Source organism: Megascapheus bottae, chromosome 27, assembly GCF_031878675.1.
Source record: "Megascapheus bottae isolate mThoBot1 chromosome 27, mThoBot2.hap1, whole genome shotgun sequence".
In the NCBI taxonomy this organism is placed as follows: Eukaryota; Metazoa; Chordata; class Mammalia; order Rodentia; family Geomyidae; genus Megascapheus; species Megascapheus bottae.
Genome location: NC_143535.1, coordinates 17,956,423 through 17,972,924, shown reverse-complemented (window position 1 = coordinate 17,972,924; position 16,502 = coordinate 17,956,423).

The following is a 16,502-nucleotide window of genomic DNA, read 5'->3' as shown; positions in this document are numbered from 1 at the left end:
TGTCCACATCTCATGTGGCAAGAGTTTCACAGCCAGTGTCCTTGACTGAGCAAGAAGGGGCATCAGCCGTAGGGACCATGCACACCATCTGAACCTGAATGCAGGATTTTTGTTTTTCCACAAAGAAATTCTTTTCAACTTCTTGTTCGCAGTTGATCAGTTTCAAATTCCACACATAGTTTGGTTTTTTGTGCAGAAAGAATTTGCTCATCACTTTGTACTGCTGTCTCTAAAAACCTGCTGCTGCTGCTTTTGTGTAATGCTTTGCATTAAGATCCACCCTGTTTACTCCTTCGTTTTTTTTTTTTTTTTTTTTGCCAGTCCTGGGCTTGAGCTCAGGGCCTGAGCACTGTCCTTGGATTTTCTCAAGGCTAGAGCTCTACCACTTCAGCCTCAGCACCATTTCTGGCTTTTTTCTATGTATGTGGTACCAAGGAATCGAACCTGGGTCTTCCTGCATGCTAGGCAAGCACTCTACCACTAGGCCAAACTCCCGGCCCACTTTACAAAGGTATGTCAAGCCTGTGTGTGAGCCTTACCTGGCTCCCCCTCCTCTTCTGCCATCCTCAGTTTTTTGAGAAGCCCTTGCAAAGCCTGAGTCTGCATCTGTGGACTGATCCCAGGTTCAGGGGCTCCAGCCTTTTCTTTTACTTGTCCTACAATTCTCATCAGTGGATGGTTGGTACTGCAGTGTATTTCTAGAAAAGTCTTTTAAAAGCCAGGTTCAGTGGCTCATGCCTGGAACCCTAAATATTCGAGCATTGAGATCTGAAAATCAGGGGTTCAACCCAGCTCAGACAGACAAATCCAGAGACGCTTATCTCCCAAGTATCCACCAAGAAGCCTGAAGCACTTGAAACTGTGTTTCAAGTGGGATTGCACCAATCTTGAGTTACAAAGCTAAGAAACAGTAGTGTTGCAAGCTAAGAAACTACAGTGACGTGTCTTTAGTTTGCATATGCTTCATGTATGGCTGAGTGCTTTCTTCATGGATGAAAGGGACAGGGAGATAGATTTTGTCTATGCAAACACTTAGCTCTATTATGAAACAAATGGCATATGAGTAAGATTTAATATTTTGTTTTTATGTTTTGGCAGTGTCTAGGTTTTGAACGCATGATCCATACCTCCAATCTCTTTCTGTTGGGATTATTTTCAAAGAGGGTCCAGAATTATACCAGGACCATCCTGGACTTTAGTCTTCCTATTAGTGCTTCTCTATGTCACTGGAATGACAGGCATGCACTATCACACCAACCACTGGTTCAGAAGGGTTTGTGAATTGCATTTTCATGTGTTACTGTGCTTCTGGGCTGCTCTTGAATTGTGACCCCTAATCTTTGCCTCCTTTGTAGCTAGGATTACAGATTTGAGTCACCCCATCCAGCTAGGACAAATCAGGTTTAAGAAAAAAGAAATTTGCCATACTTATTCTAATAGAACAATAAAAGCATAATAGACTTCTAATGAGATGGCTAATGGTTAGACAGGCTAAGGCCATGAAAACTTTATTTTCAAAGAACAATTGAACTAAAATACTGTTTTAAAGTAAGCAGTAAATAATTAGGTGATTCAGTGATATTCCCCTAATGTACACAAATAGGGTGACCATTGTGTAATGAAAATGCACACACACACATGTGTGCGTGCATTTGTCTGTGTGCCTGAGTGTCTGTGTGCCAGTCCTGGGGCTTGAACTCCAGACCTGAGCACTGTCCCTGAATTATTTTTCTCAAGGCTAATGTTTTACCACTTGAGCCACAAAACTACTTCTGGCCTTTTCTGTTTAGTTTATTGAAGATAAAAATTTCACAGACTTTTCTTCTGAGGCTGGCTTCAAGCAGTGATCCCCAGATCTTATCTACTTGAATAGTTAGGAATTTAGGTGTGAGCCACCAGCATCCAGTATCTCTTAGCTTTTTTGTTTAAAGCCAGCACTCTATACTCGAGTCATAGCTCTACTTCTGGCCCTTTGATGGTATATTAGATATAAGAGTTACACAGACTTTCCTGCCAAGGCTAGCTTTGAAAACTCATCCTTGGTCTGGAAGTTTGGCCTAGTGCTAGAGTGCTTGCCTAGCATGCACAAAGATCCAGGTTCAATTCTTGGTACCACATACATAGAAAAAGCTGGAAGTGGTGCTGTGGATCAAGTGGTAGAGCTCTAGCCTTGAGAAACCCAAAGACAGTGCTTAGGCCCTGAGCTCAAGCCTGGGACTGGCAAAGAAAGAAAAGGAAAAAAAAAAAAAGAAAACCCATCCTTGGATTTCAGCCAAATTAGTAGCTAGGGTTACAGGTATGGCACATGGTTTATTTGTTGTTCTTTTGATGTGAATATGAGCTGTAACTAAACCAAGGAATATTAAAGGTTACAGAGATTTGAGTTAGATATTGTAATCAATTCCTGTTCATTTCTTCTTTGTCTTCCTCCTCTTGCACCCTGAAGCTAAAATGATCTAGCCCATCACACAAACCTGTTTGTTGTTATGAGGCCTTGCAAATGTTTTGCTCTATCTGGCATAGAACTTTAATCCTAATTGTACTGTTCCATATTGGTAAGATGTGAGAGCCACCGCACTCAGTCTTCATTTTTGAATCGGGGGAACATTGGAGTGGAAGGTCTGATCTGACCTTTTTCTTTTATTCTTGGTGTTAATTTTTTTAATCAATTTTCATTCTCTTTTCTCCCTCCCCCTCATTTGTAATAACTAAAATATGTCTGAGAGAAAAAAAGGATGATAAAAAGAAGAATAAAGCACCAAGAAACAGGGGGAAGGAGAGAAAGAAAGAGACACTGCAGTGAATAAAAATAAAACTTGAGGGGCTACCACTATGGTCTAGTGGTAGACTGCTGTGGCACAAATGATAGAGTACTAGCTTTGAGCACAGAGATTCTCAGGGATAGTAGGCAGGCCCTGAGACTGGCAAGATATTAATTAATTAATTAATTAATTAAAATTTTTATATTGCCCTGTAGGGAATTATTCTCTTTCAAAATAATGTGTCTCTTAAGATTTAAAAAAAGATTAAAAAATAAACTTTGAGAATTAGGACTTTGGCATAGCAATAGAATTCTTGCCTAAACTGCATGAAGCCTGGGTTCAATTTCTTGGTTACCACATACATAGAAAAAGCCAGAAGTGGTGTGGTGGCTCAAGTGGTAGAGCATTAGCCTTGAGAAAGCTCAAGGACAGTGGCAGGCCCTGAGGTCAAGCCCTAGGACTGGTAAAAAAAATAAATGAAATAGAATTTGATATATTTTTTAGGAAAAATGGAGAGATTATCCTCCCCCCTCCCATTTTAGAGGAAGACTATAAATGATCCTTCTGCCTCAGCCTCAGGATATAGGGCTTACAGGCATGTGCCACTATGCCCAGCTTTTTATCCCTAGGTGACCAATTGCATCCATAAGTGACACTCATCAGTAAAACTTTATTATTATCCAGCTCTAGCCTGGTTGTGAATAGGTTTTATTATTATTTTCTTTTTTTAGTTTATATATTTGTTGTGCTTCTTGATCAGATAAGGAATTTAAAACTTTATTTTTTTCCTTATATATTTTTATTGTAATTAATAGAAGGGTTACATTATATTCACCAGATAGAAGGTGCATTACTTCACATACATTGATACCCTTTCTCATGTCTTGGTCCCCAATTCCCCCCTACCCCCACCCCTCATCTTGTTTTCCTCCCTTTCCTATCCAACTTCAAATAAACAAATACGCATATATACAATATGTCAGATAACCAGGTGAAATACTGTAACAATATGAGATAGCCAAGGGACAGCAAAAGAGATGAGAGATAACATAGTACATTAAAAACAACAATCACTCATTTTATGGCTTTTGTTTCTATATCCTAGAGGTCCTTTCATTTAGAGTCATTCTATATGGCTTTAAGTATCTAGGTTTTGTTCTACTGTAAATCTCTGCTAGGAGAGCCCAAGGTTTCTACTGATTATGACAAATGAGGGAAACCATTGAGCCTAAGTTCCTTTGAGTCTGGCTTACTTCACTTGATATGATTTTTTCTAAGTCTTTCCATTTCCTAAGAAATGGGGCGATGTCATTCTTTCTGACAGCAGCATAGAATTCCATTGTGTATAAATACCACATCTTATTGATCCACTCATCAACTGAGGGGCATCTGGTTTGGTTCCATATCTTTGCTATGGTAAATAGTGCTGCAATGAACATCATTGTGCTAGTAGATTTAGTATGTCCTTGTTTCTGGACCATTGGGTAAATGCCAAGTAGTGGAATTGCTGGGTCATAGGGGAGTTCTATGTTTAGTCTTTTGAGGAACTGCCATACTGCTTTCCATAGTGGTTGAACAAGTTTACACTCCCACCAACTGTGTAGTAGTGATCCCTCCTGGCCACATCCCCTCCAGCATCTGTTATTATTCGTTTTCCTGATCCTGGCCATTCTAACTGGAGTGAGGTGGAATCTTAGAGTTGTTTTGATTTGCATTTCTTTTATGGCCAGAGATGTCGAGCATTTCTTCATGTGTCTATAGGCCATTCTTATTTCTTCTTCAGAGAAGACTCTCTTTTTTTTTTTTTTGCCAGTCCTGGGCTTGAGCTCAGGGCCTGAGCACTGTCCTTGGATTTTCTCAAGGCTAGAGCTCTACCACTTGAGCCTCAGCACCACCTCTGGCTTTTTTCTATGTATGTGGTACCAAGGAATCGAACCCGGGTCTTCATGCATGCAAGGCAAGCACTTTAACCACTAGGCCAAACTCCCGGCCCAGAGAAGACTCTCTTTAAGTCTTTGGCCCATCTTTTAATGGGATGGTTGTTACTTTGGAGATTAGTTTTGGAGTGATTCAATTTTTTGAGCTGTTGATATATTTTAGATATGAAACCTTTGTCTGTTGTATGGTTAGTGAGGACCTTCTCCCACTCTGTAGGCTTTCTAGTTAATTGGCTAGCTATGTCCTTTGCCATACAGAAGCTCTGCAGTTTCTTTTTCTTCTCACATTTAATAAGAAGTGGCCAGGAGAAGCCATGCATGCTTCTTCAACATTTTATGTTGCAATCTCCTCTGTTACATATCCAAATATATCACTTCCTAGGTATTCACGGAAGTACCTCTAACCTTCACAGAGCTACTATTGTTCTCTTGTGATTCTCATCATGCACTGTGCTGGTATTATAGAGTACCTTAGGCTAGATTATGCTAATGAATTCACATGTTCTCTAGTGCTGGTTTGACGGGGACAGTTACATCAGCACAGGCAGTCTTTCTGTCATCCTCCAGCAGAAGAATGCATATGGGGGTGGGAGGGAGAGAGCAAGGTGGGGGCACTGAACTCCTCCCTGGAGGAGCAAGCCCTCTGTCAGTGAAGAGCTACTCCTGCAGTAATAGCATGAATTGATTCCTGAGGGTGGATTTGTCATGGCTAAATCACCATTGCATAAAGGTTTTCCCTCTTCTTAATTGTAAAGATGGTATATACAAGGGGGTGGCTGTTAAGGTAATGAGTACATTTGTTTTTGAAATACAGTTTTTAGAAAATATCTTTTATTATCTTTAAGTAGTTATACAAAGGAGTTGCCATTCACTGAAGCAGTTTATGAATGCAATATGTCTTGATCAGTGTCATATCTTTCAACATTCTTACCCACCCCTTTAACCCCAACCTTTCCCTCACTCTTCTTAATTTTGGGTTCTACATTGATTTTTTTGCAATTTATTTTAGTGTGTGTGTGTGTGTGTGTGTGTGTGTGTGTGTGTGTGTGCCAGTCCTGAGGCTTGAATGCAGTGCCTGAGCGCTGTCCTTGGGCTTTTTCCTCAAAGCTAGCATTCTGCCACTTGAGCCACAGCATCACTTCTGCCTTTATTTTTCTGTGTATGTGGTACCGAGGAATCGAACCCGGGTCTTTGTGCATGCTATGCAAGCACTCTACCACTAAGCCAAACTCCCAGCCCTTTTTAGCAATTTAACAAAGCAGTTTATGTGTCCAATGCATCTTGATCTATGTCACCACTTCCACACCTTCCCCTCCCTTCCTCCCGCACCTTCCCTTACATCTCTCAATTCTGTGGTAGATACAGTGAATTCTTGTCTGCATTCTTCTTCCTTCCCCTTCCCCTTCTTTTCAATTTTATTTTATTATAAAGGTGATACCTGGAGGAGTTACAGTGACATAAGGAAGATACCGCTCTCTCATTTTTTCCTGCCTTCTCTCCCCTCCCCACTTCTGCCCCACTCTCTTCCCCTTCCCAGTTGTAAAGATCATTTTCAAAGTAGTGTCTAGTGAGTATAGCTGCTGCATTGGTTTACCCTTTGTCCCACTGCTTCTGTGATCTCCCTTCCCTCCCCCTAATCAGATAAGCTTATATACAAGACAGAGGGTATCAAAATCAGAAACAGTGGCCACAGGGAATAGACCAGAGAACAACAACAACAACAAAAAAGCCAAAAGAAATATCTACAAGCAGTACACTAAAAAATAAAAAAGTAAAACACACACACACACACACACACACACACACACACTTCCTGCTTTCATACTGAGATCATCTCGATTACCATCATTTCATGTGGACATATATACATCTCGATTGGGCTATTGTGGCTGGCTCTCTGTGTATAATTGAGTGAAATGCGAAATTTCAGTAAGAGACATGATATTTTCTTAATTTGATTCATGCAATCACTGAATTCTAATGTATCCAGAAACCTTCAGACCTCACCTGGTATGAAGAGTGTGTAGAACTCTCCAGTGGCAGACATACTGGCTACTAGAGGGCAGTGTGCACCTGACTCGGTGAGACTCGGTAAGTTCAAAGAACACTACCCCATTCATAGCAGGTCAAGGAACCTAGTTTCTCAGTGGAGGCCTTGCTTGTCTCCTGCATTTTGTACTTTCTGATGTTTTCAATTTGGGATGCTACCTAATTGGAGAAGGCACTCTGGCAGAGAGCTGTGAACTTCTTAAACATTCCCTCTTTCTTCCACTAGAGGTCACTAGCATTCAGGGAAGTGGGAGAAACAGCTTGGCTTGGCTTGGTTCCACAATACATTACCAAAAATGTATTCAAAATATAAATGACACTTTTTTTCCCCACTAGTGCTAGGGATTGAACCCAGGGACTTGTATGAGCAGGCTGAATACTCGACCACTGTGTGATACCTATAGCTCTTAACATACATTTGTTTTTAAGATGAGTGAGGAAAGCTAGTACATCCCTGTAATTCCAGCAATTTTGAGGGATGAGACAAAGGATTGGGAAATTGGCTTCGGGCTTTCCCTGAACTTATGCTAAAGGAAAAGCTGCGACAGTCACTGAGTTCTCAATATCCTTATAGTGACAACAGACCAGTACCTTAGGAGTCTGGAATTGTTTGTGTTTTGCCAGGTGATTTGGTCCCTTCTACTGTGTCATCAGTGAGCAAAAGTGGCCCTGCCACTGTCATAGAACCAACTATGTCTAGGTCAGGATAAGTTCCTCTGCTTCTTTCTTATTTTGTTTGGTTCTGTTTTTTCCTTTCCCTCCAAAATTTTTCTGTGTGCACATCTTAAGTTTTTGCTTTGTGTTTTTTCCTTGCATTGTTCTTCTAGCACTCTCTCCAACAATGCCACAGCTAGGAACAGTGCTTTCCCAGCTTCTGGCCAGCCTCCACCCAGTTCTCAGGCCACTGCAAGAGTTGTGAGCCACTCAGTCTTGGATGGTCTACCCCAGAAGCAGGTGGTGGCCCAGCATGGTCTTCCTGCTGTTTCCCAGCAGGCAGCAGGGCCAACAGGACCACAGATGTGGGTGCCAGTCACTGCCAGTCAAATTATTGTAGTGCCCCAGGTAAGAGGGAAGTTGAAGGTCACAGCGAGACAGTTCTAGTGGGCCCTGAAGTGGGCTGAGAAATGCAGTGAGCAGTCTGGGGAAGGCCTGGGAATTATGGAAGGTTGCTCCTGACAACAAAACACTCAGTTCACGTTTCAAGCTGGATAAGCATTTTTTTTTCCATACTCTGTTTTACATGTTGAGAATCAGACCCTCTGAGAAGTTTGTCCATTTGCCCAACATTCTAACATCTGGGGCCTGGTAGGTGTGGGATGTTAATGCAAAACTTGTGGGTCTACATCTCAGAGTCCTTTCATTGGACTTTAGCCCTGCTACTGGCTAGGTTTGTAGAGAGAATCCTATTCTCTTTCCTCAGTTTCCTTCATTGTGTGTAAAAGGGGTGAAACACAAGTTGACCTCAGTCTGTAGGAATAAAAAGAGATATTAAATACAAAGATATTCTGATGCTGAAGGTGTTCTATGTAAGTAATGTAAGCAATTTACAGTGCCACGATACAGACTGGTGATCCTTAGGCACAGAGAGCAGAAATACAGCAGAGGATGCTTTTTGTGAATGGTGCTACGTGGGCCTTGCTTACAGTGCTGAGATCAAGCTCTTGGCTTCTGCCCTGAACTAGGCATCCATGGCCACCATTTCAGCCTAAGGACACATTGCAGTGCCACTGTACAGGGAGTCACCTTGCCCAACCCGAAAGCCTATTAAGGTTGTTCAGTTTGCTATCCCTCTGGAAACTCCCTCACAGCTAGGAAACTTTCTTGTTGGGGTGATAGGTGGAACTCCTGTCCTCAACTTCTCATTTTACCAAATGGATTTATTGACTGATAAGACATTTTTACTTGTTGTTCCCCTTCGATGTCCAGTTTATAAAAGTATAGGATGTGCATATATTCTTCTTTTATTCACATATTCTTCTGAAATATGAAAGAGTAATGATGAAGGGAAGGTTAAAATATAAAATTCTTTCCCACCCTCACTTTCCCTTCACCAGAACGAGGAATAATATGGCATTTATCCTTACAGCCCTGTCCCACCCATCCTCATACATACACACAGTTTAAGGAAAACAAACTACCAGAGTCTGTGTGTTGTTCTGTAGTTTACTTTATTTGCTCATTTAAATTTGTTCAATTTTTGTACCAGTCATGGGTTTTAACTCAGGGCCTGCCCTATCCCTGTACTTTTCAGCATAATACTAATGCTCCACCACTTGATTCAAGACTGCATTTCCTGCTTTTTATCAGTTGATTAGAGAAAAGAGTCTTGTGGACTCTCCTGCTCAGGCTGGTTGTAAACCCTGACCCTCAGTTCTCAGCCTTTTGAGTAGCTAGAATTTCAGATGTGAGCTACCAGTTCCCTACAACTTTATGTATTATAAAGAAATGTTTGATCTTCTTTCCCCATATGCAGATATTGAGCAGGTCCTATTAAAATAATAATGTATGGAAGGATTCTAGGGGAAGTGTTTCCGCTGTTACCACTGCCACCCTAATGTAATGCTCCCAGAGTGTGTGTGTGTGTGTGTGTGTGTGTGTGTGTGTGTGTGTGTGTGTGTATGCATCTTCCTGTATCAGAGGTGGTAAGGGTGAATCATGAAGGTACTCACATCTAAAGCTGTGTTGGCCACAAGAGCCTACTAGCTTCCATTCCTATCAGCAACTTACCTGCTTCTTCCAGATCCCAACCAACATGGCTGCTTCTGATGGAAAGTTCCTTTCCTTGTGTTCCTGTCTCCCTGGAGGAAAGAGAATTCTTTTCCTGTCTTTTCCCCCCTATTCCTAGGGCTTGAACTCAGAGCTTGAGCACTGTCCCTGTGCTTCTTTTGCTCAAGTTTAGCACTCTACCACTATTTAAGCCGAGATACCACTTCCAGCTTTTTCTGTGTATGTGATACTGAGGAATCAAACCCAGGGCGTCATGCATGCTGGGCAAGCACTCTACCACTAAGCCACATTTCCAGCTCTCTTTTCCAGTTTTAATTCTTTGATCTCCAGTGAGCTTGAGCCTCAGACTGGCCTGTGCCGTCTACTGGTCAATAAAGCTTTGCTAGTTTGTGGGAGAAGGAAATATTTGGCATTTTTATTTTATTGAAGGGGATTATTCTATCTATATACCTATAATAAAAGTATTTCCAGGAGAGAGGGAAAGGGGAAGAAAATCCAGGGAGTCAGTAACAATATTTGACAAGAAATGTATTCATTACCTTACTTATATAATTGTAACCCCTCTGTACCTCACCTATATAATCATATTAAATTTAAAAACTAAGCAAGAGCATCTTTTTCCAACCAACCATGTTTTAAGCTTATGTTTGGAGCCTTTTGCTTCAAGTTAATTAAAATTTTATCTGATTAGAGCCATCAGCATTTTCTTCCATGGATCCTAAGTTCTGTGCCTGTTACCTTCCTTATCATAGGGTTATAAAGATATTATCCATTATTTTTCTAAAAATGTGGATGCATGAAACAGTACAACAATTTCAATCTGAACAGCTATATAAGTGGTATGGAGTAGATTTTTTCAAGGTCATCAACTGGCTTTTCCTTTTTATCCCCCTAATAACTGTAAATGCCACATTAATCACAGATCAAACCCATATCCACTGAGGTGTGTTTGATTGCCTGTGTGTTTTCCTTAGCCTTAGGGTAAAGAGCAAAATTACAGAGAATCTGTATGGACAAGTTATATAGGATAAGTTCAATTGCTTGGGATAAAGTCAGGGTAAGGAAGGGAGAAGGACATGTACACTACCAAAAAAAAAAAAGCCCTGACAAAGGATGGTTTAAAAGAAAATGATTGTTTTGGTTTCCATATCTCAAAAAATGAAATAATTAATTTGCCTTCACTCTCTCCGAGTTTTTTCTCACCTAGGCACGGCCTGCCCAGCAGCATCTCTGCTCCCTAAATAGAGCTGCAGAGAGTTGAGTGGGACAGGACGTAGCGATGGGTGCTACTCCTTACCCAGTCGTGTGAGCTCTAGCCACACTATTGTGGGCTGAGATGTTGTAGGCATTTTTGGAAGAAAAGAAAGCCACACGACAACATTCTCTCAAGGAAATTCTGCCTGTGGATGTGTTTCAATACTCTAACTGGCTGCATGGAGGTTGGTGTGGGTCTGGCTTCTTTAGAATTGCCCTGTGCACAGAAAGGCTCATAACTTTCCTTGGCAGCCTGCCAGCCACGCCTCTTACTATTTATTCAGAAAGAGGATTGGATCTTGAAGATGCTATTACATATAAATTACTGGACTGTGGACAGAGGTCAATAGTGTAGCATTTATCTAGCACATGCAAGACTCTGGTTCTGTCCTCTGCACCACAAAAATAGACAATTTACTGCATTATGGGCAAGCAAACGCTGTATCATCAACCAGTTATCAGAATCCAGACAGACAAAGAATGGCTGGGGCACTGATCACCACCGAAACTGGCCAGAACATTCCTAAAATGCTTTGGCTCCCTTCCTTTTCTATCTTTCTCTTCCTCATCCCTGCCCCTCTCTGGCTCTCACTCTCTTGCACTCTGTTCTTGGTCCTCATTAGCTCTGGAGCTGGACTTCTCACCTTGCTGCTTTTGCCTCAGAGTCGCCTGGCTGACCTCTCTTATCTCTAGCAAAACCAGGAAGCACCCGGGGAATGTGACCTGTTCCTACAATATTTCCTGCTGTTGTTACCCCTCAGTGAACCTGTAGACAAGTGTGGGGTAACTGTGTGCATTCTCTGTTAAGTCTTGAGCTGTTCTGACCTCTCCTCACAGTTACCATGGGTGGGTTCCATCTAGTAAGATTTGCCCAGCCTAGGGGTGTAGAATCTGGGACTGTGCAAGGTACAATTTTATGCCTTTGAAAGCACCAAAGTATGGTGGCTATTATTTTTAAAAAATGAAACAGCGCTGGGAATATGGCTTAGCAGTAGAGTACTTGCCTAGCATGCATGAAGCCCTGGGTTCAATTCCTTAGTACTACATAAACAGAAAAAGCCAGAAATGGCTCCATGGATTAAGTGGTAGAGTGCTAGCCTTGAGCACAGGCTCAGGGACAGTGCCGGGTCCTGAGTTCAAATGCCAGGACTAGGAAAAATAAAGACAAAACAATAGACACTTAAATTTCTCTTAATTTCATGATAGACATGATCTAACAGTGGAGAGATAGATCATTTCAATAGACTTGCTTCTTATAAGTACACTTAACCAATAGCAGATAATCAGTTAATAATTTAATGAATAGTCAATAACAGAGAATTACAACTGGTTAATGGATTTTTGCTCTACAACTAAATGTTTATGGAAAAAATGATACCAATAGAATAAAAGTGGGAAATGAAAATTAAAGAGGATGATATAGCAGAAGACACCTGTGGACATTAATGAACCATTTCATGAGGGTTCCCTGGACCCAGCAACCTGGAGCTCAAGAGGTAACAGGTAGGTAGAGCTTGCTTTCACTTCTTATTCTGAGTAGGTGATGAGGATGAGTTTTCTGATCTTGTATTTTACGATAGCTGACTGCTTTGTTTCTGTAGGGAAGGCTACCTACTCACACCACCGTTCTACGCTCTGTGATTAGCAGGCCAATGTATGGCCAGAGCGTGTTCACAGCCCTCATCATCAAGGCAACATTGGAGCCCAGAACTGTGATACAGGAGGGGCATACACTTGGGATTGGAGCCATGCAAGGTGTGTGAACTGGGAGGTAATGTGTGTTTCCAGGTCTCCCCCCCGCCCCCTCCCCTTTATGGTTCTCCTTTGTCTGTTCCGTTGGTAATATTTGTCGAGCACCTTTATCAGTGCCATGATTAAAGCTCAGAATTCCTTGCTTTCTCTTGGCATTCTTTGTAGAATGGAGAGATAATAATAGTCATAAAGTGGTAGAAAACAAAGAAGGAACATGATGTGGTAAGGCAGACATGTGTGTGTGGGGGGGGAACTTACCTTTCATGTTTATACTCTGAACTCAGGACAGTTTGGAGGAGAGCAGCTTCCTGTGACTACAACAGAAAGAGTTTAATGAAGAGAGGGTGTTTAGGGTATGGGCACATGCTCTTTTTCTTTATTATTTCTAAAATTATTATTATAAAAGTGATATACAGAGGGGCTACAGTTATATAAGTCTGGTAAAGAATATCTTTCTTTTTGGATAATGTCATCTCTTTCCTTTCTTTTTGAACCACCCCTCCCCCATTCCAGGTCTTGAACTTTGGGCCTGGGTATTGTTCCTGACCCTCTTTGTGCTCAAGACTAGTGCCCTACCACTTAACCCACAGCATCACTTATGGCTTTGTCTGAGTAGTTTATTGAAAATAAGAGTCTCATGAACTTTCCTACCCAGGCTAGTTTTGATCCATGAGCTCAGATTTCAGCCTTCTGATTAACTAGGATAACAAGTCTGAGTCACTGTCACCTGGCTTTCTTTATGATTTTTTTCTTTTATTGGTGGGTTGTATGGCTTGAACTCTGAGCCTGGGCATTGTCCCTGAGCTTCTCAGCTCAAGTCTAGCACTCTACTACTGAGCCACAGCACCACTTCTGGTTCTCGTGTGGTTAATTGGAGATAAGAGTCTCACAGTCTTTCATGCCTGGCCTGGATTTGAACTGCGATCCTCAGATCTCAGCCTCCTGAGTCTCTAGGATTACAGGTGTGAGCCACTGGTGCCTGGCCTCTTTAGGATTTTTAAAGAGGTAGGGTCTCACTGTGTTAACCAGGGATGACTTTAAGTCCTGACTTCTAGTGATCTTTGTGTCTCAGCTTTCTAGGTAGCTAGACTTACAGTGTCACCATGCTACTAGGCTCAGAGGGTTTCTTGCATGGACACATCATAACTTTTCAGGGCTCTCTTTTCTTCCTGCTGGTCAAGGTATATCATTCTGGGTATTCTATCCAGTGCCACGTAGGCTTCTGTTACAGGAAGCATCAAAACTAGGAGAAAGGTGATCTCTGCCCCAACTCTCCATTTTAATCCAGAATAGGAGAATTTTCATGAGCGGCATGCAGTCCTTCAGTGCCTGGTCTAAGTTTAGGTCTAAGGGAATCTCCTGTGAGCTGGACAACGTACTCCAATGTTCTGTCCTTCAGTCCCCTCGGTGGCCTGGGCCGCAACATCATCCTCACGACCATGCCAGCAGGCACGAAGCTCATTGCTGGCAACAAGCCTGTGAGCTTCCTCACGGCCCAGCAGTTGCAGCAGCTTCAGCAGCAAGGCCAGGCTACTCAGGTAAGGTCCCAGTGGGCAGACTCTTGGCCACAGTAGGCTGTTTCACCTCCTTTGTGGTTCTTACCCGTGAGCCCCCCAGCAGTCACGACTCAGCCCTTCTCTGTGGCACACAGGTGCACATCCAGACAGTTCCCGCATCCCATCTCCAGCAAGGTACAGCTTCTGGGTCCTCCAAAGCCATCTCCACTGTTGTTGTGACCACAGCTCCATCTCCTAAACAGGCATCTGAACAACAGTGACCGAAGAATTGGCCTCCTTGGGGTCCAGAGCTGATCTGTTCGAGTGGAAAGGACAGGAGCGAGGAGGTTGCATATTCCTTTGAGCTTTTCTGCTGTGGCCTCAGTTCCATTGTCAAACTGGAGCCCTGAGGGTCCTCTCCAGAGGTGCTGGGATTTCTCTGTACCATGTTAGGAAAAGACTTATAGAAAGTCAATTAGGTGATAGAGCCAGAGTTTCTCCCACAAAGCGAGTGCCCAGGGAAGGTGTACCAATTGATTGGGGGAAAGCGGCTCTATAAGCCCTGTTCCAGGTGTTTTTGTCAATAAAGTTTTATTGGGACATGTTGCACATGCACTTGTTGATGCAGTGTCTGTGGCTGCTTTCAGTTAGAAGGCAGAGTTAACTAGATGGCACAGAGACTGCATGGTCCACAAACCCAAACTTTATAGTCCTTGAAGAAAGTTTGTTGATCTTGCTTCATCTGAGAATTGAAGGGTAGAGGTAGGAATTGTGCAGGGCCAGGCATTACCTGGCAGTGCCAACTTTAGAACAGGTCTGTCTGGATTTGAAGTTATTTATTCTTGGCTCCTTCACTCTTTTTAGCACCTATTAATAGACAGAGCTCAGCATGGTATTTTTTAATGTGCTATGTACATAAGACATTGAAAACTATTAATGCAGTAAGATACCTTAAGTTGTTGTACAAAGAGGTGCCATATAACAAAGTCGTTTATGAATACAATGCATCTTAGTCAGTGTCACCCACCAACACTCTCCCCACGCCCCATCTGACCCACAACTTCTCTTACTTTTTTTAGTTTTGTGATATATACAATGATTTCTGTTGTGGTGGTGGTGGGCTTGAACTCTGGGCCTGGGCGCTGTCCCTGAGCTCTTCAGCTCAAGCTATCGCTCTACCATCTTGAGTCACAGCACCACTTCCTATACAATAGATTCTTGATTCATTCTCCTCCTCCTTCCCTGTTACATTCATCTCTCCCTCTCCCCTTGACTCCACTCCCACTCTTGGATGTACCCATTTCCTGGTGTTGATTTTGTTGGGCTTTGACCTTTCTAAAAGAGCTATTTAAGCTCTCCATCCTTTTTCTACTATACTTCAGTTAATTCATTTGTAACCACTTTCATATCACCCAGAGAGTTTACTTATAAAACTATAGGCACAGTGTAGCCACTGCAAATGAGAGAAAGCATGTTTCTCTGGGTCTGGCTTATTTCTTTAAATATAAGTATTTTTCTAAGTCTTTGCATTTCCTCATGAATGGTACACTATCATTCTCTCTAATAGAAGAGTATAATTCCATTATGTATATACACCACATTTTCCCGATGCTTTTGTCCATTACGGGTATCTGAGCTGATTCCATATCTTGACTATCTCATCTATTGGATAAATGCCCAGGAGTGAGATTGCTGCATCATAGGGTATTTCTCTGTTTAGTTTTGTGAGGGTCATCGATACTGCTTTCCAAAGTGATTGAACAAGCTTATAGTCTCACCAACAGTTTTTGTTTTCTTTCTTCTTTCTTCTCTTTCTTTTTTCCTTTTTTTTTTTGTTAGTCCTAGAGCTTGAACTTAGGGCCTGGGCACTGTCCTTGAGCTTTCTCAAGGCTAATGCTCTATCACTTGAGCCACAGCACCACTTCCAGCTTTTATGTATGAGGTACAAAGGAATGGAACCCAGGGCTTTGTGCATGCTAGGCAAGCACTCTACCACAAGGCCGAATACCCATCCCTATTTGTTTTCTTGATGATAGCTATTCTAACGGGGGAAGGTGAAGTCTCAGTGTAGTTTTGATGTGCATTTACTGTATAGCCAGAGATGGTGAAGATTTCTTCAAGTACCTATTGGCCATTTTTCTTCTTGTTCTGAGAAGTTTCTCTTTAACTCATTAATCCATTTAGTAATTGGATTGTTGTTTTTTTTGAGAGTTTAATTTTTGAGGCTTTAACTTTTGGAGCTCTAAATATATTCTGGATAGTAGGCTCATGTTTCACATATAGCTGGTAAAAAAAATCTTCTCCCATTCTGTGAACTTTATATTTAACTTGGTAGCTATGTCCTTTGCTGTGCAGAAACTTCTATTGTTTGATGTAATCCTACTTCTCAAGTCTTTCTTTGACTTGTTGTGTTTCTAGATTTTTACTTAGAAAGTTTTGGCCTGTGACCAGGAACTCTAATGTTTTCCCTACTGGTTTGTATAAAAATTGTATGGTTTCTGGTCTTACATTTTGAACGGATGCTG